Genomic DNA, 21,096 nt, shown 5'->3' on the forward strand with positions numbered 1-21,096 from the left:
CGTGTGCGCGTCCCCGCGAGTGTTATGTTGGCGGGGTCTTGCGGTCCCTCCCTCCCCATCCTCGCCCCTGGGGCGCGTGTCCGCCGCACGGTGTGTCCGCCAGGGGGCAGCTTTGTCTCGGTCTGAGGCTGCGCCGTTACTGCTGCATTACAGAGAGAAAAATACCACCAGATGGCAGTTTAGGATTGCTGCTCTTCTCCAAGGCGCGGTTCCGCTCGCACGGCCAATTTTCAATATTAATATACGCATAATATATACACAAATATCGATTCATTATTTCGGAAGGTCCTTTTTGACTCGGCGATGGTCGATAAAGGTGAGTGACTTGTGTTTTGGGGATGTTTTGAGTGGTGGGAAGAGAGACGGAGCACAGATTAAAGATGGTGGACACAGACGGGGGAAGGCTGGTTAGTTGGGGGATGGGCGCTGTAGCTAACGGAGGTGAATGTGCTTTCTCTCTCTCTCGCTCGCTCTCTCTCTCTTCCCCCAGTTACATAGAGCTGGAGCGATTAGCCTCGCAAGCTAGCTCGGATATTTTTCAGCAAGACCACTTGCTAGAAGCCAAAGTGGTGGCCGCAACACTCCCCTCTTTGATACAAATTGCCACCAGGCGCGAACAAATAAAAAGCCATGCGGTGTGACGTGTTTTGTGCCTCTTTGCAAGGCAGTGAAGTGCAGAATTGTGAGCAACCCCCCCTCCTCCTCCCCCCCCCCCATCTGCAGACGCCTATTATGATTGTACAGTATTGGTGGCCGCTCGTCGTACAAGCGCGTTGCTTATTGTCATCAGTACGAATGTGTACTTGCCACGTTGTTGTGGACTTCATTGTTATTCGCCTTTGGCCGTTCTTGCTAATTGCATATTCATAATACTTAAGGATGCGGGATCTCTGCTTCTTGGCTGCCACTTTTATTTTGTCCTGTATCAACACGAATATCCCGCCCTTTGATGTTTTCAAGTTTGCAGACTAGTTTTGTCATGGTGATGATGCGTCAGATCCCAGATGAATGCATTGTTTTAATATCCCGAATGACAATCCGGGGGGATGTTTTCACCTGATTCTTGTCTAATGAACTTGCGTGCATGTGTTACATTAGTATGGCGTTTCTTTCCATTCCCGCCCCCTTCTGTGCGGGAAGCAGGCAACATTGAGCGGGGAAACGTGAGTCACAATGGGGGATGGGCTCCTGAAAGCAGACCCGGGTGACTGTTGAGTCCTACAGGTTTTTAAGTAGGCTAACTGGTCGCCTTCAGCCCTGAGCCTTCTGTACACACACCAAACAGCTGATGAGTTAGGGATAGTTAATAGCAGGTCACAGTCGCCCCAGGCAGTGTACATGATTCCATGATTATTGCATAACAGCTTTGTTTACAGTCTGAGAGCCATGTGAGTTTCTTTCTACCAGCCTAAGCCTGCTTCTGTCTGGAGCTTGCTGAGGCCACTTATCTGTAGATTATCACCTACTGCATCTAGGAAGATGTTACAGAAGACGATGACCTGGGAAAAAAATCATAATGAAAGACCCAGCCACAGCTAAGAATGCTATGCATATGAACTGTCTTATGTGGCAATAATGTTACAGTTGTTTCCCCTTTTATATATGGTGATTTACCTTGATGGTCTTGGGAGTCCCATCTCGCCTGCGTTTGACAGTTGCCAGGTGTGTTGCAATCAGCAGCTGATTGATTATGTGATTTTCCCACTATGTAGGGTGTTATGTCCAATACCCACAGGTATAAATCTTATAATTAGCTGTATGTTCCCATTTTATTGTTTGTGCTGTATGCTGCAACAGGGTCCTACATTAGGGTCTCTGTTCACTCCAGTATCTCTGACCTTTGACCGTTCTCCATTTCATGTAAGGAGGAATGACAAGGAGAGCTGACCAATATTGACCAAATGCTGTATAACCACCCCCAATCTTGTTAGGGGGGATGGTAATATAAATCAATTTCAATTGATGTATGTTTTTCTGTTCCATATTTTTCCACCACTGGTTATTTCATATAGATTATTTAAAGATCTGCCCTGTGGACTCTTGTACACAGACTACTAGGATGTTCATTGCCTTATGCTTTAAGGCTAACTGTTAATAAATAGTTAGTCTCGCGTGGCCAGACTGTTGCTTCCCACAATTTTCTAATGTTGAAATGAAGCTCTGCTCATGATAAATATAAACCGGATGTGAAGCTTCTTCCCCACTTCTGTATCGTCTTTACAGTCGCGCAAATTTATCCTATTATAAATCAAAATCATCTAAGTATATTTAGTTTGCTGCTTAGCAAAAATAAAATGTAAAGATATTTTAAAAATATATTTTCGTGAACGGAAATGCCAGTTTCCTCTCTCGGATTTCGGGAGGTGTAGTTCCAGACTCTATTCACCTGTTTCCTAGGCTGTGTGTTTTCCACTTCCTGTCGATTTGATCCAATGAAATCCAATGAAACTGGTCAGTTGACCAATGATATCCAATGAAATCGACAGGAAGTGGAAAACACACAGCTTAGGAAACAGGTGAATATAGCATTCGGAGATTGTGGAATAGTTGTCTGGCTACGTGAGACTAATAGGTAGTAGATCGGAGAGGTTTATTGTCGGTATCAGCTGAGAACATGGGAGTCTATCCCCGTTTCAATGTGCTAGACCCCTGGGAGGTGGATTGCTAAGGTGGAGCACAACACCTACCATAAGCTCCCATTACTTAAGTTACCACATGACTTGCTGCACCCAAGCCGTGCTAGTACTCAGACACTGAGTTTGCGGTGCCCGGAATCAAACCCAGGACATTGTGACCCAAAGGCGAGAGCTCGTCTACCGACCGAGCTACCCGCACACTCACACTGTCGATAGACTATTAATATATATATTAATAATGATATTAATTATCATTAGTTTGCCAAAAATAGGATATGCATCATGATTTATTGGGAGAAACCAATAGTATATGTTAAATCAGAGACTAAGCACCCCTACAGCCCAAATGGAATGTTCCTCTATTGCATAACATATTTTGTGCATGATTTGATTGAGAGATTGGCATCGAATCAGACTGATTCGACTGCCAATCTCAGTCGAATCATGCAAAAAAACTGCCAGTCGACTATTGGCAATTAGTCGCCAATCAGATTCGACTATACAAATCCTTAGTCTGGGACAGGCCTAATTTGAAGTCGTATATAGCCCAGCCCTACTATATATTCAGTGTTGATAGTCTGTTGATAGACAGACTATCAGAAGTCAGACGATCAATAACGGTTTACTTACATATGAGTAAAAATCTCTGAACTCATGCACAAAACAAACATTGAAGTTGTTGATATTTTACACTGATTTGGGGATTGGGTATAAACAGAATGTGTGTTCTGCAGCACTAAAACAGGCATGTGACAAAATATAAATAAAATGGGTGGAATTTTGAACTGTTCTGTTTGCATATAATGAATATGTTTTATATCTTTATGCAACATGATTTGCAAGGCCACCGTTTTCTGCACAACACCAGAGGATCTTGTTGTCAAGAGGCACTCTGCAGTAGAATGACAGCCTCCTGCTATTCTTAAATTGCTTTCTGTATTTATATTTATTTATTGAACTTTTGGTGTCCCAATTACTGGACTATCAGGGCCCTCCCTCCTGTCAATCTGCCTTCAAGTTTCTGTTACCCCTAATCCCAGGAATTGTAAAGATTTATTTTTTATGATTCAATGTTTATTCGTTTTTTGTTATACACAAAAAGTAGAATATAAACAAAAGGAGAATGTTAAACACCAGAAGCAGACATACAAATAGACAACAAATGCAACAAAACCAATACAATACAATACAATACAATACAATACAATACAATACAATACAATAAATAAAATAAAAAATAAAATAAAAATGATCCTGGGTATTTCCTTTACATACATTATATTCAATGAGGTAAAAGGGGGGAAAAAATAATAACAGTATGTTGCGCTACCACCACATCTCAAGTCCTGTTAGCAATGTACATTATATAGCCTCCCCACTTACGGATGTATTTATCCAATCTGTCAGACCTGCTGGCAGCTTATTGTTGAATAACATACCTTCACTTTTTCAATAACAGACCAACATAGACAAAATTTAGTGTAAACGAGTGCATGCGGCGAACGAGTTCTTAAAAAGTACTTTTAATTCTGCGAATTGAATCGTCACACATTTGTATCGATAATTAACTGGCTGGCGAGTGGCGATGCATCGTTCCATAACTGATTGCCTATGTTGAACAGTGTGTCATCTGTCATTGGGCCCCACCAGGCCAGGTTTGTGTGTTTAGCAATTTGCTATGCATGTGCTCATCCTAGCACCAACTACTGTAGAACGAATTAATATATAAAATGTGTGCAAACAATATATGTGTATACATGTTAATTATTCCTGCTTCTTAAAGGATGTTGTGAATTTTCACAATTACAGACCTTTCAATGCTTAGGTCTACAACAAGGCCAAATCTGAAATTCTGTGGATTTAGCCTCTCTGGACTGCTATCTTCAGTTTTTCTCAGGCATTATGGTAGAGCCAAGATAAGTGGGATAAATCCATCTTCCGTTTGGCTTTTCTTGGCTCACAGCCTGACCTGGTTGTTCCTATAATAGACCTGTGAGGACTGGGTGTCCCACTAGCCAAGGGACATTTCTGTCAGGAAAATCTGATAATTCTGTTAATACTGTGCATAATGTTGCACAGTTATCAAAATACAATGACCCTGTCAAATCATTTGTAAGTATATTTCTAGAATGGATTGATTTTAATTAACGGGTTAACAGGTTTTTGTGTGAAGATTTGTGCCATGATGGCTACTTAGCCCTGGGTCACATTTCTTTTGTCAGCGCTATATGCTTATAACGGCATACCTAAGAAGATAATGTAATGGTTTCTAAATTTTTCAGAGTCAGTGCTTGTTACATGCTGACCTTGAATCAAGATGGCTATAGCTAGAATAATATTTCCTGTAACTATACTGTAATAGTCCAGCCAATTTTTATATTCATATCCCATTTAGGCAATTCTCCAGCAGTAAGTCGGGGTGAAGAAGAAGGCAATTGTAAGAATAGGGTTTAGACTCTAAACTCAAAACTTTAGAGTAACAGGCTTGTTTGCATGGAAATTATTTGACTTCAATGGGGGTCCTAATTGTACCAAACGGTTCAGATCATACACCTTTTATTATTTGACAAATCAACCGCCTCATCTCCATGGAGAGCGGCAGCTCGGTAAGGGGGGTTTGGGGGGAGGGGGGGGGAGGATTGAACAACAGCTCAGCATTAAATCAGTCAGTGTGATGTGTAATTGTTCCTGGCTGCAGCTGTGCCAGGCTAAAGAGAGGGGCTGGACTCTCAACTGACGCACTACAGCAAGAAAAAGAGGATTTAGAATGGGCCAACTGCACACTAGGCCATCTCTGTTTTGAATCTCTGCTGTCTCATAGCTTTAACCATGTTAACCTGTGGTTGTGTGAATGGAATGGAAATTAGAGATTGACGGAAAACTGTTTGCAGAACTCTACTAAGATTTGTTTTGTGTTTTATGGGAAGCATATTTGTTCAAATAGAGAACACTTTAGCAGCATTTGTTAAAATAAAGTTACAAGTTCCACTGAGTCTTGTAGCAATTTACATTCTAACCTGTTAATGGAATGATAATTATAGGAGTTGATGGAAAGTACTTCACAGTCTCCCCAGTGACTTTCTTTGTCCTTCATTGAAGGCTTTTTTTTGCGGGGGGGGGGGGGGGGTTTACAGTTGGATATGGCCAGTGGCCAGCTCATTCAGAACACAATACAGACCCAGCACCAGGATCACATTTCTTCCTAAAATGTGTAAATATACTATATAGTGCATGCTGTAAAAAAAACACATCAGTTTACAATTAAGCAATAGAACAATTGTATTCTATTGCTAGTTTGACCCATTCTTATTGTCTTTGAACTTATAAAAATGACTGGCAACTTCAATCCATGTTGATTTCACAGCTCTTGTCATATATGAAAGCATAGATCATTACACTTAAGCTCTTGTTGTCTGGTCAAACGTAAAATAATAAAATAAAATAAACAATACAATACTGTCACACACCCACGATAATATTGTGACATTTTCGTTATCGCGATATTGCAACACTGAAAATATCGTTACATAGTGTATACTTAACTGTTCCCGAAGGATGACCCCTAGCACCACTCTCAGGCCAAAATTTCACACTTGCGCACAAGATATCTCAAAATCCAAAAGGCGGATTGACAAGGAAGGGGGTCACTCAAATGAGAATGAATCCTAACTATTTTAGTGAAACCGCAACCTTTTCTCTCGGGTCAAAAGGTAACATTTGCACACAAGATACAGCTCAGTCAGACCAATCAGTATCTCTATTGGACTCTTGTTGGTCACCGCAGAGACTAAACATAGGAAAGATATACCACATGTAGTTGTGTTTTGTACATTACACCAAGCCTTCAAGTGCCCTACACCCACACAGGAGAGTGTGCTGTGCACTAGGGCTGAATGATTGTGATCATAACATTATGTTGTAATATGTACATATAAACGTGCAAGATATTAATATTGCAAAAGGTATCAATAGGGATGGTTTACATTTCCCCTGCTCGCCCTGGATGTACAGCTAAAGCCAGCCAATCACAAACATCCCTTCACACTCCGAGTGTGTTTATTAGCAGTTTCACGGGTCCTGCTCGCTCGCCTCTCATTGATAATGATTTACTAGATGCCATCTAAAATACTTGTGTGTGTGTGTGTGTGTGTGTGTGTGTGTGTGTGTGTGTGTGTGTGTGTGTGTGTGTGTGTGTGTGTGTGTGTGTGTGTGTGTGTGTGTGTGTGTGTGTGTGTGTGTGTGTGTGTGTGTGTGTGTGTGTGTGTGTGTGTGTGTGTGGGGAGACACAGGGGGCAGAGAATATTCACTGATGACTCAGCACTCCTGATCTCGGGCGAGGACAAATTGCAGGTTGAGAAAGCTCTCCGCTCTGAACTCACCAAAATCCGTACTTGGCTTACAGATAACAAACTGTCACTACACCTTGGTAAAACAGAATCCATTCTTTTTGGGACCAAACATTCCCTCAGTAAGATAAATATAAATTATTTCTGGTAGTGGGTACTAGGTCGGAGACAGACCAAGAGCGAAAGTGAGCTTGGTTTGGGACCATTTCACAAAGATAGACAATGACAAAGTTGCATGTAAACTTTGCGAAATGTTGCTCAAATACAGCAGCAGCACAAGCAACATGCTAATCATTTAAAATATAAGCTCCTGTGTGTCCAAGCCATCCATTACTCACGGATGGGGACACAAAGAAGAATGCGAGGCATCTGCTCCTTGGACATAACTGTAATTTCTGAGGACAATGGGCAAGTAAACAAAGTGGAGAGCTAATTCAGTGCTTTCATGTGCCTAAAAGCACATCACATGACCACATGCACTTGGTCAACTCACTTCTCACAAATTTTCGTGGTAGTCCAAAATAAATGGATTAGCGGTTTTCCGTAGTCTTCTCAGGAAATAGAACATGCATGCAAGCTAGTACATCCACAGGCACCCTGATTTTTATTGTTGCTCCCTCCACATGCAGCATTTAGCAGATGTTGATCAAGGCCAATCGGGACATTCAAAAGGTTTCTCGCCATTTCTCAGGAACTGATAAAATGATCCCATTAGGCACTGGTTCTATCTGGCTTCACCCAAAATCAGCACTCCACTTCATGTAGGGCTGATAATGCCACTGGACATGGTAATTGTAAAATGCAGTATGTAACTGCACAAGAGCTGCCAGCAAGGTCAGCAACACCTGTAATTATCCATATTGAATTAACTATTGGTAGTCAAGGTTGATGTCTTTAGTTTTTTTCCCGGAATGTGATAGGGTGTGACGAATCAGTGAAGGACATGCTATGATCCAATCAGGACGCTTTCAAAACGTCTCTGTTTCCGCCCATCCAGACTAAAACACAATCCCAGAGTTTTCAAACTAGGGTCAGCAGCGTTTTCAAAAGTCTCGATCTTAGGGGTTCGAAAACGCCAGAGTAGTGTAGTGTAGTAGACGCTGGCGTAAACATAGAAAAGGTTATGCGTTTTAAAGCAATATTAGTATGGGTGTAGCCTATTATTCTCACATTTGCTGCTTTGTCAGTATTACATGAAGTGTGAATTGAGCAATACATGTAAAAGCTTTGTAGAGTTCTTCATCGCGCTGAAGCTAACCTGAATTCTTCTCCTTAGCAGTGGACTCATAATGAAATAAGAGTCAGTGCTGAGCCTGTATACCAGTGAGTGTTTCTCTCAATGACTAGAAACACCTGTTTAGCTGATTCAGTATTCATTGGCATATAAATCAATGAAGTCTTATTACAGTCTCTTTACCACAAGACAGCAGAGCCCTTTAGCTCAGTCGCCCTTCTAACCTTTTTAACGCTATTCCAAACTTACACCAGACAGTAGTGATGTGCGGGTCAGGTTTTTTCATGACCCGCCCCGCCCCAACCCGCCACGGAACCCAACCCGCCTCAACCCGCGACCCCATATAAATCTATGGCTCAACCCGCCCCGCGACCCGCGGTGGGAATATAAATATATAGCGCTCTTTTAAGTACCCAAAGTCCCTTTAAATGTCTACAGTAGCACAACATTGTCATGGGCTGAATAAACAAGCATGTTGTTCAAAATAGGGTTTTTTTTTTTTTTTTGCGTGTGAGAGCGGCTGACCCGCTCACCCGTAGCCCGCATAATTTCCTCTGAAATCCTGACTCGACCCACCCGCGCCGCGGGTTGACCCGCTCATCACTACCAGACAGATTACAAACTCACTCAAGTAATATTGATTGCTTGGAAATGTCATGTGTCGTATGCATTGTCATCACACAAGACACTATGGCATGATTCATTATAACGACCTGCTCTCAAGAACTGGTGTAAGGTGTATGTATGAAATGTATCTCTGTGAAAACCTAGCTAAGTGATAGAATTGCTAAATTGATTTTCATAATTGTAATTAACATGACAAGATCCCAGCATTCTAAAGAAAATTAACATCGAAAAGGCCAGTCCAGAATATCTGTTGGCCATCACGACTGCACAACACTCAGTCTGTTAATGTACAAGTAAAGGCTAGTGTAGAAAACAAAGCGTACAATATGCTAAACGGCAGCATGTAAAACAGAGATGTTATAGTAACTAGCAATCTAGTAATAGATTGCCTGCATAGGAGTGACATACATAACATTTTCTGTTTTGAGGGAAATATTTATCAGCTGAGCTGAGATTTCTCAATATCACACCACAATGTCATATAGGTATACAGGTTGTCATATAGCATGATGGCAACTTGTTTTGACTTCTGAATTTATTTTCCTGTGCTGGAGGCTAGAGAAATTGCTGGTGAGTGGATTTGTGTTGATTAGTACTACTCATCTGTCATGTGTGTGTGTGTGTGTGTGTGTGTGTGTGTGTGTGTGTGTGTGTGTGTGTGTGTGTGTGTGTGTGTGTGTGTGTGTGTGTGTGTGTGTGTGTGTGTGTGTGTGTGTGTGTGTGTGTGTGTGTGTGTGTGTGTGTGTGTGTGTGTGTGTGTGTGTGTGTGTGTGTGTGCGTGTACGGTCTGTGTGTTAGGCTGGGTGATCCTCCATATTCCTATGTGGTTCTGGTTCAGTGGGTGCTAGGCTGTTACAGTAGGTTTTATTTTACCTGCTGCTGACGCACAAATCTTGTTTCTGATGCAACCCGGAGTGGATTGGTTATCACTGGTTCCCTGAAAAGCAAAGAAACAGAACAGAGTGTTTTTTGTTAACCACATGAACCCTATGGTCCCTATGCTGGGCATAGTAGGCGAACATTCGGTTAAAATCGCAAATCTACAAGCCCACGTGACATGTTGCATTGTGTTGTGACTCTTGTGAGCTTATATATCGTCTATTTTTGGCGAAGAGATTTGGTGTAGTGGGAAAAAGGAGCAGACCAAGTTAGACCCCTGGGCGACCCCAGTCGAAGATGTATATAGGATTTAAGTTGTTAAAGCTGCCTTCTGGCAAAAAATGCATATTTTTCAATTCAAAAACCTATGGGGGAAGTTGGCTAGACTTGAACATAACAAATCACCATAATGTATACCATATTAATAAGCCAGTAAGACTGGCAGTCAATAGCTTCATATAATGCAACAAGAACACAGCAAATGAATGCACTGCATACGCTTGTCAAAAGGATTTGTGTAGTGGTGTTGTACGATTTGAATGGGCAGACTGCTGCAATGTAAACGCAAATTGATGTATGAAGTTATATTCAAATAAAGGCAGCAGATCGATGACAATCTTTTTCTATTTACATTAACATCATGATGACCAAGTGCTTTGACCTTGAGTTTATAAGCAGTGTTGGGCAAGTTACTTTTAAAAAGTAACTAGTTTTAGTCATAGTTACTGCTCTAAAAAAAAAGTTAGTTACTTTACTAGTTACTAAATTATAATATTAAAAATAATAATAAAACAAGTTTTTGTGTTGTTCTGTGGCACTATAAGAGAAAAGGCAACTCCCTGTCATTGTAGCAATTATCATTATGAAATGTAGTGGAACAATACAACACAAAAGATATACACAGTTTACATTCACCACAATATTATCAGCGTCCTTTATCTCCACGAATTGGAGTGGCTCATGTTACTATGAGAGCACATCGCCTGTAAGTTAGATGACAGATAGACTCTGCGGGGGGAATCACTTCAGTGGGATCACATAACGTAACGCAAGTAACACATCCATTTAAATCACAGTAACTATAACGGCGTTTCTGAACGGGAAAAGGTAGGTGGCAGTTACGTTATTAGTTACCACAAAAAGTAGTTGCGTTACAGTAACGCGTTACATTGTAACGCATTAGTCCCAACACTGTTTATAAGCAATGTTGGTATTTGGTACTGAACCCTTGAATGGAGGTTCATCAAAATTGGGCCTCAAATGAGAAACATTGCCTCATATTGAACCATATTGATATGTACCTAAGTTGCCGTAATGACAGCTTTTTAGATCAGTCTGTTAGAGGCTGTGTCCACTAAGGTGTTTTTTCTTTCAAAAAAATCAACCAGCTCAAAATTAGTAAATAGAGGCCATATGGCTGGAAATGCCTTTCGATTATTGGTGCAAAGGTTAGAGGGAAATCAAATACACCTATCTGGATAAGTAGATTGTAAATAAATGGCACATTACATTCACCCATTCACAAACCGATGGCGTAGGAAACCATGCAAGGCACCCACCTGCTCAGTGTCTTGCTCAAGGACGATTAGACAATAACTGAGGTTGAGCAGGGATCGAACTGTGAACCTTCTGACATTCAAGGTTGTGCTTTATTGTTACATCTTGTGTACAGGAACATAAGTGTAAAACTTATTTTTGTTCGGCTTCCTTCAGACAATGCAGCAGCATGGGTAATATAATAATAATAACATTGTGCGTGTGTGCAAATTCATGCATGAATGTGCACACATTGGGCCTCATTCACTAAGCTCGGGTCCGCACATATTTTGTACTAATGCGCATTCACACATTTAGAGTCTGATTCATCCATTTTGTTTTTGTCCTTGAATTGTGGTGGACGTACTCAAACGCACATCTGCTCGGGAGCAGACTTATGTGCCTCAAACGTTTCGTATATGTTATTAGAATGCCTTATTCTTCATGAAAAATCAATTACAATAGTGCCAAACCTCAAATAAAATATTTATTTGAGGTATTTATTTGTCAACACATATAAAAGACGAGAAAAAATATGTCTTTTAAACCATCTATTGCTTGGATGTATATTATAGACATGAAACAAATTCAAACCGATTTTAATTTATAAGTTGCATTTAGAGCTGAATTATTAGGTCCCTCAGTGTGTTTGCCAGTGTCTGCCACAGTTTCGCGCCATGATGAATCATGCCTTAATGTCGCAGGAGGCAACAGTATATTGATCACATGAACGCCACACAATAGCCTAATTAGTCTTACCATCTGATGATGAGGATACAGTATGGATGAAATCTAGCTGTGACCAGAGTAGACCAGATCCATTCCGCATTCCGACGTAGACAGTGTAATATGTTAATCCAAAAGACGAACTTCCCCTCAGTAATGAATAAAGCTCTGGTCCATAATCTAGTGGATAGCAGGGTTCCAGTATGCCCTGGATTCCAGCATCATCTTTTTTTACCTGCTTAGAGTGTATACACACCATTTTATACGCACCACTTAACACACAATTTACTAACAGCGCCTTAGTGAATGAGGCCCTATGTCTTTTCTCTTGCCATTTAACAATACAAAGCGATTCAACACGATTCAAGTGAAAATGTTGTCTTCCACGCGATAAAAAGCAGCAGCATTAGTATGTGTCCTGCGACTGGGTTCGATTGTGTTCAAACTAGAAATGAACCACACACCAGAGATCACTTGGAACCACCATGCGACTACCTCGTACAGGTGGACCAGTGTTGTGATTCTTTGGTCCTCATCACGGTTCATTTTGGGCTTTCACACCACCCCAAATGAAATGAACTTGGGGGGGGATGGGGGGTTAATGCTCCAGGGTTCAATTCAACTGCACTAAATAGGGCTGAAGTGAGTTCATTATGCTAAGTCAGCCTCCAACACCGAAGCTCAAGTCCATGTTAATGGAAAAAAATAACATGTTCAGGTTGATGACATTTAATGAAAAACAAAATTCAGTTGGTTGCTTCAGTTTTATAGTGCCTTTTAAGTGACCCCCCCTCCAAAAAAACAAAACAAAAAAAACATTTCATACCACTTTCATACCAAAGCTTTACGTTTCGTTTGAGGACACTCCATAGCTGAGCATTATTTGTCTTGGTACTTGCTACAGCTGTGAGTTTAAGGTAATGCACACACATTTGTTGACACTGATGGCAGTTGATCCCACTTTCTTTCTTTCTTTTTTTCTACATTCAGCGGCAGTAAAAGCAAGGCTTTGTGGACTGGAACACCTTATTAAAGAGTGAGCCTTTAGACAGACGGCTCAGAGAAAGAAGGCTGCCAGCGATGCTTTGCTCGCACTGAATACAGGGGGAAGAGAGAGCGAGAGCTCGTGTGAACAGGGTGTGAGCTAGCAGATGCTTTGTTTTGCTTTTGTCTCTGTTTTCATTTTTACTTTTTATTTGAGGGCATTTTAGCTTGTGCTCTCTCACACAGAGTGACTGACACTGAGCGCAGAACAACAGTATGTTTAGCCACTTAAGCCCCCCCCCCCCTTTTTTTTTAAAATAGCAGTATCGCTATTTAAAAAAAAACTTCACCCATGAGATGCCAAAAATAGGGATGCCAGACTGAATGTCTGGATCAACAGTAAGGAATGCAAAGTTCAGGGCACCACACTGTACCCTGCTGATAGATATGTCATTTATTTTTCTGAAATCAGGAACATTTTGAAATATCCTCTGGGGAAAAGAAATAATAAAAAAGAAACTATAAATGCATATCTCTACTTGAGCATAGAATTTCACTGAAGCTTTCCCTTCACTGTAGATTCTTTTGGAGCATACGCTATTCAGTAGAGTGCCATAGAACCCTTAGATGTACTGAAACATTTACTGCAGTGTTGAGATGTAGCTCTGTGTGTTTCCCCTGCAGGAGTGCAGACCGTGAGTTTTGACTGGAACTAGAAGGTGATCCATTATTGATCCCAGAGGGGGGCATCCAAGTTGCCTCCAGTTGCAAAGGCACAGATTGGTAACAAGGCAATTTAACACAGACTCTAGGGGTGGCAGTCACTGAGGAGATTATTATTTCTTGTCTAGGCTGGTGAAGGATTCTACTGTATATTATTATTGTCTCCGCCGAAGGTGGAGAATATGTTTTCGCTTTGTGTGAGCAAACATTGTTAGCCAAGCTAACATTGGGCAAGCTCCACGTGACACGTGTCAATTTGTTGACACCAATGCCTCTGATTGGCTAGAGGGATGCGTGACGAAGTAAAATTCTATAAATAGGTGTGTCACTTCAAAAAGCCACTACTTTTTGAAGTGAGGTAAAACAGGATCAATCAGACTTGATTGGAACAGTACCTTCAGTAAGTCCAAGTCACCCGTCTGTGCGTGTGTGTTTCCCTCTGAGAACACCTAACATTGGTCAAGCAAAGGCGCAGAAGGCCAAAGCTAAGAAAGCATACTCATCTACAATTGTAACGTAGAAGAAGACTAGAGTTGAAATGATCCCACAACAAAGCCGAACTCTTAATACGTGTCAATATGTTGACATCAATGTCTCTGATTGGCTAGAGGGACGCATGACGAAATACAATCCTATAATAAAAAGGTGTGTCACTTCAAAAAGCACAAATATACATTCTTGTAAGAAATACATAAATAAATAATTTTTGGAATCTCTTTTTTTCATCCTATCTTTTTTTAAACATGTTTTTAAACATTTTTTTAAACATGTTTTTAAACATTTTTTTAAACATATTTTTAAACATTAGAAGACAAAATATGATTTTTAAATCATTTTTTTTTTAATAAATATTTCTTTAACATACACCTTTTTATTTAACTACAGTATATATCTTTTACTCTACTGTATCTCATTACTTATTGCTATGATAATATAATTGCTATAGTCTGCTGGCGGAGACTTGTGCTCCGAGGAGCACATTTTCTTGTTATTATTGTCTCCGCCAGGCATGGTCGAGATTATGTTTCTGTCTGTCTGTCTGTCCGTCCGTACGTACGTACGTACGTCCGTACGTACGTACGTCCGTACGTACGTACGTACGTACGTCTGCGAGCAGCTAATCTCCAGCACTGTTGGCCCGGTCGCTGCGAAACTGTGCACACACACTCCCTGGATGCCATCGCAGAACCTCTGCCCCCAATTTTTCTGATCGGCCTGTTATAGCGCCACCATGAGGCCGATTTTAGCAAAAATATTTTTTATATTACAGATTTTGTCCAAAAATCCCTCAAATCGGTACATAGTATCTCTATAGTCATGTGATCAACACAGACCTGTCCGATTTGGCTTCCAGTTTGCAGGATTGGTCAAAATGCCTCAAATCATGAACGCAGCTTGTGATTTCCATGACATTTTCCATGCACATTCCCACTAGACGGAGAAAAAAATGGCACTTGAAATTTTTCAAATCAGTCTTATGGTGGCGCTATAACAGGCCGATTTGCATTTTTACCTATAACTGCACCGATCTGCGTGAAACTTTGCATGCACACTCCCTAGAGGCCAAGGAAAAACCCCTGCCCTGCATTTTTCACATCTGCTTTTATAGCTTTTTTTATAGCACGCACATTCCCACTAGGCCAAGGAAGAAATGCCACCCTTTTCACATTGGCCTGTTATAGCGCCACCAGCAGGTTGATTTTTACAAAACACATTTTTGGAACAAAATGCCTGAAATCATGAATACAGCGTCTGATTACCGTGAAAGGCAAAAAAATAAGAAATGACACGTTTCACTTTGGCCTATTATAGCACCACCAGAAGGCCACAATAACCTACCTGACCTGGTGGAGTCCTGTGCTCCGAGGAGCACTTTTTCTAGTTAGAATTTAGATTCCGAGAGGCTTGGTTTACAATTGGCACAGGGGCTGAACACATAATCCTTCAGGTGGCAAGGTTAAGAATCATCTTCAAAGTATTGTGTGTGTGTGTGTGTGTGTGTGTGTGTGTGTGTGTGTGTGTGTGTGTGTGTGTGTGTGTGTGTGTGTGTGTGTGTGTGTGTGTGTGTGTGTGTGTGTGTGTGTGTGTGTGTGTGTGTGTGTGTGTGTGTGTGTGTGTGTGTGTGTGTGTGTGTGTGTGTGCGTGCGTGCGTGCGTGCGTGCGTGCGTGCGTGCGTGCGTGCGTGCGCCTTCGGGGGCTATTTACACAGCCCCAGCTTCACTATTGATTCACCGTTCCATTCCAAATCACCTCCACAGCTATGTACAAATGAATTGGTCACAGAAGGACAGAAACCTCAGCGTTACAAGCAATTAGAGGTTAGGTTTGGATGCTGGAACAGTGATGATGAAACGTATCTGTTGCTTAGATTCCCATTGATTTATATAGGCTATTTCTGTGAATTCCATTGAGCTGTACTTGGGACCGGTGACTTGCTCCAAATGCTGAAGCTCAGGCCATTGTCTTGTCTATGACTCTGTGCAGTGCCTACAACTAAGAGAGTTCTACTTGTGTTTATATTGTCCAGACCCCATCTGCTCTGCTAGTGTGTCTATGATGTTGGCACAGACTACATACCAACAGATTATAGTGGTTCTTTAACCAACTGTCCCATTCCTCACTGACCCAGTCATACTACCTCATCATTATATTCAGGACATCAAACCTATTTGTCCTTTGTTGTCCATAGTGACTCATACTATAGGGCTGGGCGATATGTCTTCAAATCACATGATTATAATTATTTAAAACCTTTGCATCTATTACAATTAATGAATTATAATTCTATGCACTTTGTTTTACATTGCACTCATAGTTCTCTCACAAGATCTGTACTGTAAATATTCTCTATTTTTGCATGCCACCATTGTACAACAAAGTACAATACAGTAAGTAATACCATAGTAAGTGGTTATTTTTTTACTGTAGAATAACACATCTGCATATTCATTGGGTGATTAATTGACAACGTGGCTGAAGATTCTCAGCCACTTACAAAGTAAGATTCATTTCAATATTTCTCACACTTCTTCCCATTTCTCTATTCTCTTGACCCAACCTGGCCCACCACCACTATCGATACAATAAAGCACAAGTTGGATACCTGCATATGGCCTGGCTAAGGCTCCAATTGTATTTTCATTCAACCAGAGGGTCTTCATTCCAATGTGTGATTCCTAAAATCCTTTCAAGACGGGGTCTGATGATGGCGTGGTTTCTCACTTCATGTGGCCATGACATCAGACACGATGACATATCTAATGTCTTATGGTGTATGACTCCAAATTTGGAAAATATAAAAATATAAATTCGTGAAAAATTCACTTATCGGTCCAGCGGTTTGTGTTGTTTTTTTAAGATCTGCTATGTTTCTCTATTTTCGCAGAATGTTCACCTATTATGACATGCCCAGAATAGGGACGCTAGGGGTTTATGTGGTTAATTTGCATAAATTCTCTCCAAAAACACATCTTGCTATCATCTGTCTGACTCAAGTCGACACTCAATATAGCTTGGACCTCTGGTTACCCTTCACCAGGTTAACCTTTATAGGGGCTTTATTATGCTGCTCAGCCGTACATTATTGCTTCATCATGATTTTGACTTTGACACCCTTCTGCTTGCATTAGCAGGCTGCTCTAGCTTCTGTTGGAAATCTTCAAGTGCTGTGAGGTCATTAGGAAGTAATTATGGGTGTGGGAGCTAATAGCCTACTCAAGGGGGGTGTGTGTGTGTGTGTGTGTGTGTGTGTGTGTGTGTGTGTGTGTGTGTGTGTTTCTCAGTGTCTACCTCTCCATATGCATTTGTGTGTCTTTGACATTGTACATGTTGTCTGCCTATATGCCCCCCCCCCCCCCCCTCTCTCTCTCTCTCTCTCTCTCTCTCTCTCTGTCTGTCTCTCTCTCTCTCTCTTTGCCCTGTCCTATCCCTCCATTAGCTGTGAATAACAGGCAGTGGGAGAATCTGGGCCAAGGTGAGAGAGCAAAAGAGAGAGCGTAGACAGATGAGAGAAGAACAAATGAGTATTTTTTTCTTCTTTCCTCACTCTCCCGCTCTTCACCCCTCCCTCCCTCCCTCTTGCCATTTTTCTATCTCCTCTGCTCCCACTGAGATCCCTCTGTGCTACTGTACCCCCCCCCCCCCCCCCACACACACACACACACACACACTTTCTCCCGGCTCCATTTTGCGTAAAGCCGCAGTCAAGCAGGCAGCCATTGCAGAAGAGAGAAAGACTGAAGAAGACTCTGCATGTCTCTCTCTGCATCAGCCCTCCTCAGCGCCTTTTCCCCTCATTTAACATGTCTTTTATCTCACTCACTCTCTTGCTGGGATATCTCTCCTTTTTTTTTACCCCGTCATATCTATTTATCCTTTATTCATTGAGGTGGACCCCAGGAGATTAAAATTCTAGTTTTCAGCAGAGGGAAAGAGATCTAGTCTATTTCTGCAGTTCACACACCGCCACACGCACATGCACACACATACACACTTACACACACACACACACGCCACCCCCCACCCCTCCCCCTGACTAAGCTCTGTTACTGCATGGAACAGTGAACGAACATACACTTTCTTGTTGTAATGACAGATGGTAACTACCGTGTGTGTGTGTGTGTGTGTGTGTGTGTGTGTGTGTGTGTGTGTGTGTGTGTGTGTGTGTGTGTGTGTGTGTGTGTGTGTGTGTGTGTGTGTGTGTGTGTATGTGCGTGTGCGTGCGTGCGTGCGTTTTTTCTGTCCATGACATCCCTTCCCTGAGTGGGTGTGCTGTCCATATGATCTCTATTTTCCGATTCTGTCTATGTGTAAATATCTGTGTCAAGAGAGATGATCTGCTGATTGCTGTGTGTGGTAATCCTAATCTGGTGAAAGTGGATTGTGACAGTTGGTTGCTGGGGGATTAGGACAAGGTTCTCTGCTGTCGGCTCATAACTGGCAGCACAAGAGACCGTCTTTTGTTCCTGTTGGTGGCAGACTTCAATATCTGTAATCCATTGGGCCTGGATCTATGCAGTAGGGTAGACTGGCTAAGGCTAACACTTTGGACTGATCCCAGAGTCGGCCATGCCTTCTTTGATTTGTCAGCATATTGTGCAGATAATGAAGGGCTGTGCGGAGTGTGCGCTCAGAACTTAAAGTGGAACCTACAGGAGGTGGCCAGTGACTTTGACCAGTTTCACTTTCAAAACCTTTGCATCATGCATGTCACACAAACGGAATGCGGCACACAACACCAATGGTTTTGATAATGTGGATTGTGGAAGTTAAATGGGGGATTTGTTGATAGGACTGGATGAACAAACTTGTTATATCAACAAAACGCATTGCATTCTGTTCGAACAGCTTGCTCGTACCACAGGGTCACATTAGCCAGACAGTAGTTTATGTGTCTATTACAAAAAGTGAAAATAATAAACATGAAAATGAATAAATAATAAATGAATAAATCATGAAAATGAAAATAATAACCTGCACACTCACATGGTCCAGTAAATGTATTGACAATATTTTGAACCTAGGGTCTTCATCAGATCAACTAATTTGACCTGACGAAGAGCTTAGGTTCAACATTAATACATTTATTGGAGCATGTGAGTGTGCAGGCTTTCTTTTTCTTTTTCCAAAGGGAATTTATTCTGACTATTGGGGTTTTGGAATAATGGGCCATCGGACTAATGCTATGGCACCGAAATGACAACTCCTCCATTAAGGCCTGCTGATATTAATGTATACACATATATAATCATATATAATTATTATTAATATTTCCTCCCCTTCTTATTGTTTCAATGCCCATGCACTAGCGACTGCTACTGATAGGTGATATCATAGGGGTGCCTGTTCATCAGGGAGCGAACTGGGAGGGGATAGCCTGTTCCTCCACATGCGCTGTGGTGAAACTCCTGTCAAGTGAAACAAAGTGGCTTGCAATGTGGTTGTCTACACTCTCCCCAGGACAACTGTATGGATTAGCAATGACGGGGGACTATGTGGTGCATTGTTCAAGGAAAAGAAAAGATCATATACTTGCCCTGGGTGAGAGAAGTGAGAAAAAGACTGAGGGGGTGAGAACTATCATCACCTCTCTGGTTAACCCATTAAAGACCGGGAACGCATCTGTGTCATTTTAGATTTCTTTGCCTATTCAAAAATAGCAGTTATACAAGCTCATAGCGCGGCACTCGAGCTTGTATATCTGCTTTTTTTTTTTTTCAAAAAACTTTTAGGATTTAGAAAACATTTTAAGAATCGGACTCAGGCCTTAATGGGTTAACAGGGCAGTAGTTCACCAATCAGAAGGATGCTATTTTCCCATGTGAGTAAATTATGTGTATGTATATGATGACAATGTGTATATGAGAACAAATGATCAGTAGTGCCGTCAGCCCTCTGATTGCCACAAGCATCGATTGGCCGCGTATCGGCCATTTGACTTTTTTGACGCTTAAAATAAAGTTCAGTTTATGTGTGTATTTTATATTTACTTGTTTGCTTGTTCATTGTATATTGAAAGTAAATACATATTTATTTGCTTGTTTATAACTTCTCGAATAAAAACTTTGATCAAATCCGTTTCAAATAGATTTTCGAGATTTAGCACTTTTCTTGTACAAAACTCCAAAATCAGGATGGGCATCGGACCCTAAAGGCTGGGCCATCGGTCGGGCTCTAATCATCAGGCACTGGCTGTAGCTCGTAGATAAGCTATTCTCGGTTATTATTTTAAGATTATAGCATTTGAAGTGGTCAAACTAGCAGTATGATCAGAAGCATCTTCCATAAAATCTCGTAGAACAGCAGGAACAATATTACTAAAATGTCATCATTTTACATACATTGTTGTTTAGGAATCAGTGCTATAGTGTGGGCGGCTCCTTTCACACCTTTAGGACTTGGTCATACAAACATTTTCAGTCGTGAGATTTTATTTAGCTTTAATCCATGCGAATGCCTAGGTGCTAATTTGATGTGAATAATTATGATAATGATGATGATTTAAGTACAGCATTATAGACCAGGGGTCTTCAACAGGGGGTCCGGGACCCCTAGGGGGTCCTCAGAGTTACTACAGGGGGTCCGCCAAATCTTTGTGTGATATGATTTTTTTTTTTTACATTAACCACTTGAATCCTAGCATCCCTTTTCTGAGGAGAACTTTAGCCAAACATAGCAGATCTACAAGCTCTCAACGCTATTTTTGGCAAAGAGGCTATAGGTGTAGAGGGAAAAAAGAGCAGACTAAGTTAAAAAAAATCACACCCAGTGTGAAGTGGGCGGTGTGGTCACAGTGGTCATCACAGTGATGGAAGAAGTGATGGAAGAAACCATAACTTAAAAAAAACGCATTTATGGGTTTTTTTAAGTTATGGTCCTATTTATAGGGCTATGCACATGTGTCATG

The 21,096-nt window shown here is 41.3% G+C and overlaps 1 protein-coding gene across 1 annotated transcript in view; it reads left to right on the forward strand.

Annotated features, from left to right (window-relative positions):
- Positions 1-162: 162 nt before the first annotated feature.
- stag1a (STAG1 cohesin complex component a) overlaps positions 163-21,096 on the forward strand; it is a 64,107-nt gene continuing 43,173 nt past the window's right edge. Inside the window, 1 exon segment of the mRNA XM_080415076.1 lies at positions 163-316. The gene's annotated coding sequence lies outside the window, so the exon portion shown is untranslated.

Source organism: Gymnoscopelus braueri (genome assembly GCF_963280865.1).
Source record: "Gymnoscopelus braueri genome assembly, chromosome: 19".
In the NCBI taxonomy this organism is placed as follows: Eukaryota; Metazoa; Chordata; class Actinopteri; order Myctophiformes; family Myctophidae; genus Gymnoscopelus; species Gymnoscopelus braueri.